General features: G+C 36.6%; 1 protein-coding gene across 12 annotated transcripts in view; it reads right to left on the bottom strand.

Moving 5' to 3' along the window:
• Positions 1 to 12,082, bottom strand: part of LOC131688439 (protein alan shepard) — a 592,207-nt gene that overhangs the window by 135,765 nt on the left and 444,360 nt on the right. The gene's annotated exons all lie outside the window — the stretch shown is intronic.

Genomic DNA, 12,082 nt, shown 5'->3' with positions numbered 1-12,082 from the left:
TTTTAGGGATATAACATTAAAACTTCAATTGTATTGTATGTGTACCCTATCATTATGGGTAACCATGAACTATGAAACACTTAGTAGGCCTTGAATACTGTTAAACGTGTATAATTTAAGCAAATATTGATCATCAGTAGTGCAGCTTCTTACGGATGTAATTTTCAAGTTTCCGATTTTAAGGTTCATCGAAAAACATTCAATTTTTTGCGGATTTTTTCCTTTGTTTCGATAAAGTAACTCTTAAGTGAAATATTCGTGGAAAATAACAGGTACGTTAATTTATGCGTCAATAAGTACAAACGTTAAAAAAAATTATGTACTGTTGGGGGGCAAGACGGACGGTTTTGATTAATTCTATTGATACATCCTTATATGAATGTATAAACGAAATTCTAGCAGTCAAATGTGGAGAACCATCCAGTTAGGGGCCATGCATAAATGACGTAGCATTTTAGGGGGTAGGAGGGGGGGGGTATACTGAATTTGTGTCGAAGTGTGGCGTGGGGGAGGGTAAGGTCAGAAGTTGTGTGACGTAGCATTAGGTTCAAATTTTTTAAGGGCATTTAAACCCATTGATTAGAGAAAACAATTTATTATTCCTTCACTCCAAAGAGAAATAATTTTTAAATTCACACAAGTTACTTTTCACGCGGTTTTTGATGTGGTAAATTTTACGATTCCAGGAATTGCAAGCTCGCAAAAAAACGAAACATTTTGCATGCGGATTCAACTTGCTACATTAGTTAGCTTATGTTGCTAACTAGTAGACTTAGTTTGGTAGCTGAAGCAAATTTTCTCTTCGAATTCAACCATTTAGGTGAACGTGTGCTTCTTAGAATCTTGGTAGCTGTAGAATTTTTAACTGAGAGCTTATCTTCATGCTCCATGAAAAAGCAAAACTATTAACACTACAGACACTTTATATAACACACTTGCGGAGAGAAAAACAGCAAAACTAGCAACCATGAATGTAAACTGGCATCACGGAAGCTCCCATAAGCTTTGTATGGGTTCAGCCTGTACATCCCCTTTCAAAACTTTGCTAGTCTGTGTATAAAGTGTCTGTAATCAACAATATATTTGTCATGAAATGGGCATATAATAAGCCGCATTTTGCTGTTATAATGAAAATATTGATAAAGGCGTCCATGTTGTAAACGGAGGGGGAGGGTGTAGGGAAATGTTACGTTATTTACAAGGGGGAAGCTAGAGTTTTGTGACCAAATGCTATGAGGGGTCAAAAACTGCCTCAACTCAAAATCGTACCCCAAAACGTTATTTTTCACCTCGAATTGAACATATATATTAAGAAGAACCATAATCCATTCAAAACATCCGTTAGCAATAGTAAATTTTAATATTTTGTGTTGTGATCATCTTTTCTGAAACATGTCCGTCTTACCCACGTTCGTTTCACCCGCAGCCTGGAAAAAGTGCAGATGCTTCTTCGTTTTCTAATCCTTTAAAAATGATACTTATTGATTTTTGTAAAATAATCCCTCTGGGCACTCGAAAGCCAACATATGGAGCTACAACATAGAGTATTAGATGTTGACAAAAAACATGCTCTTACTATGTAATATTTCAGTATTTCCTTAATATGTCCGTCTTACCCCCAGTTACCCTACGCCGATTTCGATGACAGCGACAATATCGACGAGAACATTAATAATTTTCAATTTCTCATAGCCATAAATTTGTTATACCAAATTGGTGCGTATTATGTTCATTTTCCCAAAATAAAATGTCAAAAAAGTAATTTATTTTTTGGATCGAAAGAGGAAGTGCCCCCCTTTAAAGACATCCCCGAAAAGGCAAAACATCAGGTGAACCGCGGTGGTCATCCTTGAACTTGCAGGAAGATCTTCAGGTCGATCTCAGTTTCAATTGTTACTTGGGTAACAGGTTAATTTTATTTTCTATGTACTCCTTGAGGAAGTTTAACCCTCCGGAAGTAGCGGAACTGGCTAAGTCGCTGATGCCTTAAGACGGTTTCGCTAGATTTTCAAAGCAGCGTGCATTCAGTGCACTAGCGCGACAGCCGGAAGGTTAACGGATGTCACAGGTCAATCAAGAACGCCTTTAAGCACAAGTCTAAAGATCTACAAGCGTTACCACTGCTAAGAATGGCAGAAAAAACGAATCGTTAAGACAAAAGTGAAGTGAATCCTGCAACCGACTGGACAAGCGGTGAAAATCGATGTTTGGTTCTATTTTGGAGGCCAAGCGGGCGACATGGGATGAGTAATTTTCTCGATTCCTAATTCCTAATCCTAACAATAATTGGATTTTTGGATCGCGCTTCACGAGTAGATGATGGAAATTGATGTTTGGCGCCATTTTGAAACCCAAGATGGTGAATTGGGGTTGTCTATAACATTACCCACAGGGGATTCGTATTCCTAAGAATTTACACGTTCAACAAGGTACATTTTATGAAAATTTATTGAAGAATAATAACAAAACATATATGAACAAGAAAATGATAAAATTTAATATGAACGACAAAAGGCACTATAACCCCAACTTCTCGTATTCGGACAAAGGTCGAAAAGGTTCCTTTCGATTTCTGAGATTTTTTCACATTAGAAAAATTGCAAAATATGTATGATTTGCATCATGGAGCAAAAAGTTATTAAGAATAGGGGATTTTGAGGCCAAAATGACCCAGTACCCCACTATTCCGTATTTTTCTAGAAACAGTAATATCTTCATTCAAACACTAACATTATTTCCTTTAAAAATAGGTATAAATTGTAGTTTTCTAATTGCTACTTCAAAAGTTATAGCATTTGTGATTCCAAACTGAATTGCTCTGCTCACATTGAGTTCAGAGTCAAGAAAGCGTCCATGGCCTTCGGGCAGTGCAGACGAACTTTTGGAAAGACCTGGGGTCTCAAACCTAAATACATCTATTGGATTTACATGACAATTGTACGTCCAATACTGTCATACGGATGCCTTATGTGGTGGCAGAGGGGAGAGGTGGGGACAGTCCAGTCAAAGCTAAACGATCTGCAAAGAATGGCGCTCATGGCGTTGACTGGTGCTTTCACCACGACTCGGACTGCTGCTCTTGAGGCACTTCTAAATATCAAACCATTACACATACACCTCAAACAAGAAGCACTATCATGTGCATACAAACTGCAGGTTACTGGGCTTTGGAACAGTAATCATGTTGATCTTGCTACCAGTCATACACGATTGTGGTCACAACTGGTTACATGGGGTGAAGATATTTTTGCTCCCAGCGATATTACACTCATTTGTAGTTTTCCTTACAGGACATTCCATGTGAAGATTCCCTCTCGAGAGGAGTGGTTGTCTGGCTATATGGAATGACAACAACAAACTCAAGTGGTCTTTTACACTGACGGTTCTCTGATGGAGGGACGTGCTGGTGCTGGTGTCTACTGTCGTGAAATGAGATTGGAACAATCTCACTCACTAGGTAGATACTGTACTGTATTCCAAGCAGAAATCTTTGCGATTATGTGCGGGGTGCAATCGGCCCTTCAACTGAGTTTGTCCGGCAGAGTTATAAACTTCTGCTTCGATAGTCAGGCTGCAATCAAGGCCCTTAGCTCAGACAAATCCCGGTCCAAGCTAGTGATCGCGTGCCGAACCCAAATCGAAGAGCTAAGCATTGTCAACACTATCTACCTTGTCTGGGTGGCCGGACATTGTGGTATTACTGGAAATTACTGGAAAAATACGGTCCTCGGCTTTGTCCGAGCACCGCAATTATTGGAGAAATCTACAAACGTGTCGCCAAACAAAGGCGTTTCTAGAACAACCATGCCCAGTGGTTTCGAAAAATCTCCTACATTTTTCGAAGCTCCACTGCGGCATGCTGACCAGGGCTTTAATCGACCACTGCAAACTCAATTATCACATGGCAACTATTCAGCGCGCTGAGTATTTTCATGTGATCTTTGTGAATCCGACTACGGAACCTCATATCATCTGATATGCAACTGTCCAGCGGTAGCGCAATTGCGATTTCGAGTCTTCAGCCGTACTTATATAGACGAACCCATGTTTGGGCGACTGAAACTCAGAGACATACTAAAGTTTCTTATCCAATGTGGTAAAGAGCTTTGGGCTTATTCGCAGGCAAGTTGAACTACTTGTGAGTTTAACTTAGCTGTTGTTTATTTTTGTTTTTGTGCTGTTATTTTACCCACCCTTCCAAGTCTACTTGCCCACACATCCTTCTCCTTTTCTTCCACTCAGGAAATGATGAAAACACACGGCAAGGCACAAATCCCCGACTACATACGGCAAACGTGCCATTTAAGCCAATATATTCTGATTCCTGAACGTTATTTCCTTTAAAAAGAGGTATAAATTGTAATTTTCTAATTGCTACTTCAAAAGTTATAGACACATTCCACGCACTTGTATCGCTTACTTCTTGAAAATAAATCTGCTAATATAAGTAAAAGTTGTTCTGAAATATGTTGGTATAGGTTTAAGGCTCCCAAATCATATATATATATATATATATAGAAATTTTTTAAAAGAATTTTATGACGCTCGTCAATAAAAACCAGTAATACATTTAAGACTCGTTTTTAATAATTGAATAGATTTTCCCGTACCACACCAGTAGGCTCGTAATAAAATTAATTTGGAGTAATCTTAAATGCCATTTTATTGTATACATATTGTACAATCATTTCATCTTTGGACGCAGATTTTTTGAGTGAATGGATTGCCGGATAAAAGGGGGGCAAAAATTGATCATTTTTGCGTTGTCCCCTAACGCAAAAATCATGTTTTTCCAATTTTTCCCGAAAACAATGCACGATATCTATGAAATATTTTCAGAAGCTATTAGTACTCATCAATACCTTTCTAAAAATGTGCTATTTGTGTATAACAAACTTTGAAATCGTTCTTTCATATGGGTGCACTGAAGTGTTGTCCCCTAACGCTTTCCGTTACAGTACGGTAAATCCTTCTGCAGAGATACTTTGGGAGCCTACAGAACAGGATATAGACATAAAAGATATAAGCAACCTATTTCAGAAATAGCGCAGCCATGCAATGGTATGAGTGGCCTAAGGGATGGAAAGAGAGAGAGAGAGAGGGGGGGGGATAGGGCAAAATAATCGAGTTTTTATTACATCTATCTATCTTTACATCTATCTATCTTTACAATGGATAAACTATCTGAGGATAAATCAACAGTTTCAGAACAGGGTTCAAAGATATGGAATGGAACGCAATATACCGTAAACCGGGGTGACTTTGATCATCGGGGTGACTTTGATCACTCGAAACTTTTTTCATAGATCGCTTATTAAACCAGAATAGTCTACCGAATCATTTTTGTTTGAAATGATTTTTACTCTAAACTTATGAAATACTGGTTTGTTATACTTTTTGAGTATTTTATTTGGTTTTTGGGTACAAAAACTACTAAAAACCGAAATTTGACTTTACGTTATTTTTACGAAGCTTCATAAAGTGTCTATTTTTTATAAAACAAATAAATCTCAGATTTGAGCAAGAGTAATAAATTACAAGCGAGATTTTATTTTCCTTTAGAGTGGGATATACCAAATTTACTTTTAAGAGTTTGTTTATTTTAAATACATTTTTTTGTGAAACTAGTTGGCAATTATTTCAATTTTTTTTTAGCTAAAACTCGCAACTTTTTTTATTGTTCAATATTCCAACGTGTTAAAATGGATGAAACATTTTGTACATTGATAAAGCACTGAAATAAAACAATTTTAGCAGTTTTAAAGGTTTTCAGAATCTTTTATTCTAGTTGGACACAAATTATACGAATTTTGGTTACTCCAATTTTACAGTACATTGAATACTTTGTATAATACCAATTAACATCCATTTAACAATGAGTATCTTTCCAGAATTAGTTTAAACAAACATTTGAATGAAAAACATTGACATCAATAACTTAATGTGGGTGAACATGCAGATTATCAAAGTCTCCCCGGAATACGAAAACGGACATCAACTTGAAATTATTTTTGGAAAAATAGCTGTAATCGCACAATTTTAGTTAAAACCATCCAATCTTGTTCTCCTAACATCAGTACATGGTTTAAAAATATTAAACTTGAAAAAAATGTGTTACGTCTAAAAATATGTAATGATTACTTCGAAAAGTGATCAATGTCACCCCGGTTGACGGTACCAAACAAGTATGAGAGCGCACGGAAGAATTTGGTCATAGGGAATAACACTCACTTGTCCTCCTTAAATATTCTTTCAAATTGGATAACACTGTTCAACACACGATCGGGGAGCAGAACGAAAAAAAAAATAGCGAAGGTTTTGGGTCCCAGGAAACCCCTGGTGAAGAAATTTTTGAAAAAAAAAAAATGGAACCGGGCTTCACAGTTTAACCCTTTCATGCCCAACTTTTTTCTAATGCATGTAGGGTTTCAAAACTATTTTTCCTTGAAAACGGTGAGATCAAGATACACGAAAAGTCTTTTTTCATAAAGATAGGTGCTTCCCTTGCATTGCTAGAAGCTACTCAATTTTTACCTTCCTATGCTCAATACAATTCTCCAAGATTATTTACAACAGTTCAATTGCATGGAAAACGTAGCCAAAGACAGTCTAAATTGATAAGTTTTATCAGTTTTCAAAAATATTGCACCATAACAAAGATATATGAAAAATTCATTTTCCGTTGTCAACGTAAACTGTTCCTGGCAGCACTGCTCGATCGGAATCCAATCAGACTAATTGCAATAATTTCAGTTCTAAGGCTGATCCTTGTAACTGTTAACGCTGAAATGAAAGGCAATAGTCATATTTATTAGCCTTACTTGTTTTTGCGAGCAGATCTTGCCTCAATCAAAAGTTATAGCTGTTTAAAAACGTGCTGCTCACATTGAGTTCAGAGTCAAGAAAGCGTCCATGGCCTTCGGGCAGTGCAGACGAACTTTTGGAAAGACCTGGGGTCTCAAACCTAAATACATCTATTGGATTTACATGACAATTGTACGTCCAATACTGTCATACGGATGCCTTATGTGGTGGCAGAGGGGAGAGGTGGGGACAGTCCAGTCAAAGCTAAACGATCTGCAAAGAATGGCGCTCATGGCGTTGACTGGTGCTTTCACCACGACTCGGACTGCTGCTCTTGAGGCACTTCTAAATATCAAACCATTACACATACACCTCAAACAAGAAGCACTATCATGTGCATACAAACTGCAGGTTACTGGGCTTTGGAACAGTAATCATGTTGATCTTGCTACCAGTCATACACGATTGTGGTCACAACTGGTTACATGGGGTGAAGATATTCTTGCTCCCAGCGATATTACACTCATTTGTAGTTTTCCTTACAGGACATTCCATGTGAAGATTCCCTCTCGAGAGGAGTGGTTGTCTGGCTATATGGAATGACAACAACAAACTCAAGTGGTCTTTTACACTGACGGTTCTCTGATGGAGGGACGTGCTGGTGCTGGTGTCTACTGTCGTGAAATGAGATTGGAACAATCTCACTCACTAGGTAGATACTGTACTGTATTCCAAGCAGAAATCTTTGCGATTATGTGCGGGGTGCAATCGGCCCTTCAACTGAGTTTGTCCGGCAGAGTTATAAACTTCTGCTTCGATAGTCAGGCTGCAATCAAGGCCCTTAGCTCAGACAAATCCCGGTCCAAGCTAGTGATCGCGTGCCGAACCCAAATCGAAGAGCTAAGCATTGTCAACACTATCTACCTTGTCTGGGTGGCCGGACATTGTGGTATTACTGGAAATTACTGGAAAAATACGGTCCTCGGCTTTGTCCGAGCACCGCAATTATTGGAGAAATCTACAAACGTGTCGCCAAACAAAGGCGTTTCTAGAACAACCATGCCCAGTGGTTTCGAAAAATCTCCTACATTTTTCGAAGCTCCACTGCGGCATGCTGACCAGGGCTTTAATCGACCACTGCAAACTCAATTATCACATGGCAACTATTCAGCGCGCTGAGTATTTTCATGTGATCTTTGTGAATCCGACTACGGAACCTCATATCATCTGATATGCAACTGTCCAGCGGTAGCGCAATTGCGATTTCGAGTCTTCAGCCGTACTTATATAGACGAACCCATGTTTGGGCGACTGAAACTCAGAGACATACTAAAGTTTCTTATCCAATGTGGTAAAGAGCTTTGGGCTTATTCGCAGGCAAGTTGAACTACTTGTGAGTTTAACTTAGCTGTTGTTTATTTTTGTTTTTGTGCTGTTATTTTACCCACCCTTCCAAGTCTACTTGCCCACACATCCTTCTCCTTTTCTTCCACTCAGGAAATGATGAAAACACACGGCAAGGCACAAATCCCCGACTACATACGGCAAACGTGCCATTTAAGCCAATATATTCTGATTCCTGAACGTTATTTCCTTTAAAAAGAGGTATAAATTGTAATTTTCTAATTGCTACTTCAAAAGTTATAGACACATTCCACGCACTTGTATCGCTTACTTCTTGAAAATAAATCTGCTAATATAAGTAAAAGTTGTTCTGAAATATGTTGGTATAGGTTTAAGGCTCCCAAATCATATATATATATATATATATATAGAAATTTTTTAAAAGAATTTTATGACGCTCGTCAATAAAAACCAGTAATACATTTAAGACTCGTTTTTAATAATTGAATAGATTTTCCCGTACCACACCAGTAGGCTCGTAATAAAATTAATTTGGAGTAATCTTAAATGCCATTTTATTGTATACATATTGTACAATCATTTCATCTTTGGACGCAGATTTTTTGAGTGAATGGATTGCCGGATAAAAGGGGGGCAAAAATTGATCATTTTTGCGTTGTCCCCTAACGCAAAAATCATGTTTTTCCAATTTTTCCCGAAAACAATGCACGATATCTATGAAATATTTTCAGAAGCTATTAGTACTCATCAATACCTTTCTAAAAATGTGCTATTTGTGTATAACAAACTTTGAAATCGTTCTTTCATATGGGTGCACTGAAGTGTTGTCCCCTAACGCTTTCCGTTACAGTACGGTAAATCCTTCTGCAGAGATACTTTGGGAGCCTACAGAACAGGATATAGACATAAAAGATATAAGCAACCTATTTCAGAAATAGCGCAGCCATGCAATGGTATGAGTGGCCTAAGGGATGGAAAGAGAGAGAGAGAGAGGGGGGGGGATAGGGCAAAATAATCGAGTTTTTATTACATCTATCTATCTTTACATCTATCTATCTTTACAATGGATAAACTATCTGAGGATAAATCAACAGTTTCAGAACAGGGTTCAAAGATATGGAATGGAACGCAATATACCGTAAACCGGGGTGACTTTGATCATCGGGGTGACTTTGATCACTCGAAACTTTTTTCATAGATCGCTTATTAAACCAGAATAGTCTACCGAATCATTTTAGTTTGAAATGATTTTTACTCTAAACTTATGAAATACTGGTTTGTTATACTTTTTGAGTATTTTATTTGGTTTTTGGGTACAAAAACTACTAAAAACCGAAATTTGACTTTACGTTATTTTTACGAAGCTTCATAAAGTGTCTATTTTTTATAAAACAAATAAATCTCAGATTTGAGCAAGAGTAATAAATTACAAGCGAGATTTTATTTTCCTTTAGAGTGGGATATACCAAATTTACTTTTAAGAGTTTGTTTATTTTAAATACATTTTTTTGTGAAACTAGTTGGCAATTATTTCAATTTTTTTTTAGCTAAAACTCGCAACTTTTTTTATTGTTCAATATTCCAACGTGTTAAAATGGATGAAACATTTTGTACATTGATAAAGCACTGAAATAAAACAATTTTAGCAGTTTTAAAGGTTTTCAGAATCTTTTATTCTAGTTGGACACAAATTATACGAATTTTGGTTACTCCAATTTTACAGTACATTGAATACTTTGTATAATACCAATTAACATCCATTTAACAATGAGTATCTTTCCAGAATTAGTTTAAACAAACATTTGAATGAAAAACATTGACATCAATAACTTAATGTGGGTGAACATGCAGATTATCAAAGTCACCCCGGAATACGAAAACGGACATCAACTTGAAATTATTTTTGGAAAAATAGCTGTAATCGCACAATTTTAGTTAAAACCATCCAATCTTGTTCTCCTAACATCAGTACATGGTTTAAAAATATTAAACTTGAAAAAAATGTGTTACGTCTAAAAATATGTAATGATTACTTCGAAAAGTGATCAATGTCACCCCGGTTGACGGTACCAAACAAGTATGAGAGCGCACGGAAGAATTTGGTCATAGGGAATAACACTCACTTGTCCTCCTTAAATATTCTTTCAAATTGGATAACACTGTTCAACACACGATCGGGGAGCAGAACGAAAAAAAAATAGCGAAGGTTTTGGGTCCCAGGAAACCCCTGGTGAAGAAATTTTTGAAAAAAAAAATGGAACCGGGCTTCACAGTTTAACCCTTTCATGCCCAACTTTTTTCTAATGCATGTAGGGTTTCAAAACTATTTTTCCTTGAAAACGGTGAGATCAAGATACACGAAAAGTCTTTTTTCATAAAGATAGGTGCTTCCCTTGCAGTGCTAGAAGCTACTCAATTTTTACCTTCCTATGCTCAATACAATTCTCCAAGATTATTTACAACAGTTCAATTGCATGGAAAACGTAGCCAAAGACAGTCTAAATTGATAAGTTTTATCAGTTTTCAAAAATATTGCACCATAACAAAGATATATGAAAAATTCATTTTCCGTTGTCAACGTAAACTGTTCCTGGCAGCACTGCTCGATCGGAATCCAATCAGACTAATTGCAATAATTTCAGTTCTAAGGCTGATCCTTGTAACTGTTAACGCTGAAATGAAAGGCAATAGTCATATTTATTAGCCTTACTTGTTTTTGCGAGCAGATCTTGCCTCAATCAAAAGTTATAGCTGTTTAAAAACGTTGTTGTCTACAAACAATATGGGCATGAATGGGTTAAAACCAAAGTTTGTATGGAGAACTAGGGGTGTTCAAGAGACAAGATATCAATAAAAATGGTCATCATAAATTTTCGCATCTTACATAAAATGCTTATTACATCGAAAAAGTAATCTATGCAAGTTTTTAGCGCAATCGGACATCATTAAGGGGGTGCGGCGTTTGAATAATGTTTTCATAATATAAGAAAAATCCAAAGGGGGAGTACATGAAATGTTGAAAATCGAAAAAAAATGTCGAAATATGTCTAAAAATAGCATGAAACATCAGCATCTAGTCTCAAAACAAACGAAAACCGCTGAAAACAAATTATAAAAAAAAATTTAGATCCAAGGACTTAGAAATTTATGAAAAAATGATTCGAAAATCGAAAATTTTATTGTAATGCCCTACGATTGAAAAAAAAACCCATCGAACTAGGCTTGGTAGCAGCACAAATAAAAAGATGGCAGGGATTTGGGGTTCCAACTAAATCACCGTGAAGGAATTTTTGAAAAAAAATGGAACGGGATTTCACAGTTTAAAACCAAAGTTTTGTGAAATTTTTGAAAATTTGCATCTTTTAAGTGAAAATGGACATTTTTGATCGAATTTTTCCAACATATTGGGCTTGGAAGCAGAACAAATAAAAATATGGCGGAGATTTACGGTTCCAACTAAATCACCGTGCAAATTTTTGAAAAAAAATGGAACGGGACTTCACAGTTTATAATTATTGACCACTTTTCTTCTACATGAACCAAACATCGTAGTTTAACACAGCTTTTTAATGTTTTTATAGCACGTTAAAGTCTAAATTTTATCGAGGATACGCATTTCTCAGAATTCGCAAATAAAAGATACAATTTCACGAAATTCTCCAGTTTTCTATCATTTAGATAATTCAGTGACAAGCCGGCCAGCTGATCCATGAGACCGCAATTGTGTGCAGATTTTAAACAATTTCTTTTATATTGAAAAATATCTAAGTTTTCCAAAAGCTGCGTAAAACGGCTGCATTTTGATTAATTTCCGCAATCATAACTTTTAAGTGTCTCTTTGCAGACCTATGAGTAGAAACGGTTGAACAAACGCCAGAGGCTGAACTGGAAGGGCGATATTCTATTTCGAAAT

The sequence above is a fragment of the Topomyia yanbarensis genome, chromosome 3 (genome assembly GCF_030247195.1).
Source record: "Topomyia yanbarensis strain Yona2022 chromosome 3, ASM3024719v1, whole genome shotgun sequence".
Classification (NCBI taxonomy): domain Eukaryota; kingdom Metazoa; phylum Arthropoda; class Insecta; order Diptera; family Culicidae; genus Topomyia; species Topomyia yanbarensis.
This window is presented reverse-complemented; position numbering and strand designations above follow the sequence as displayed.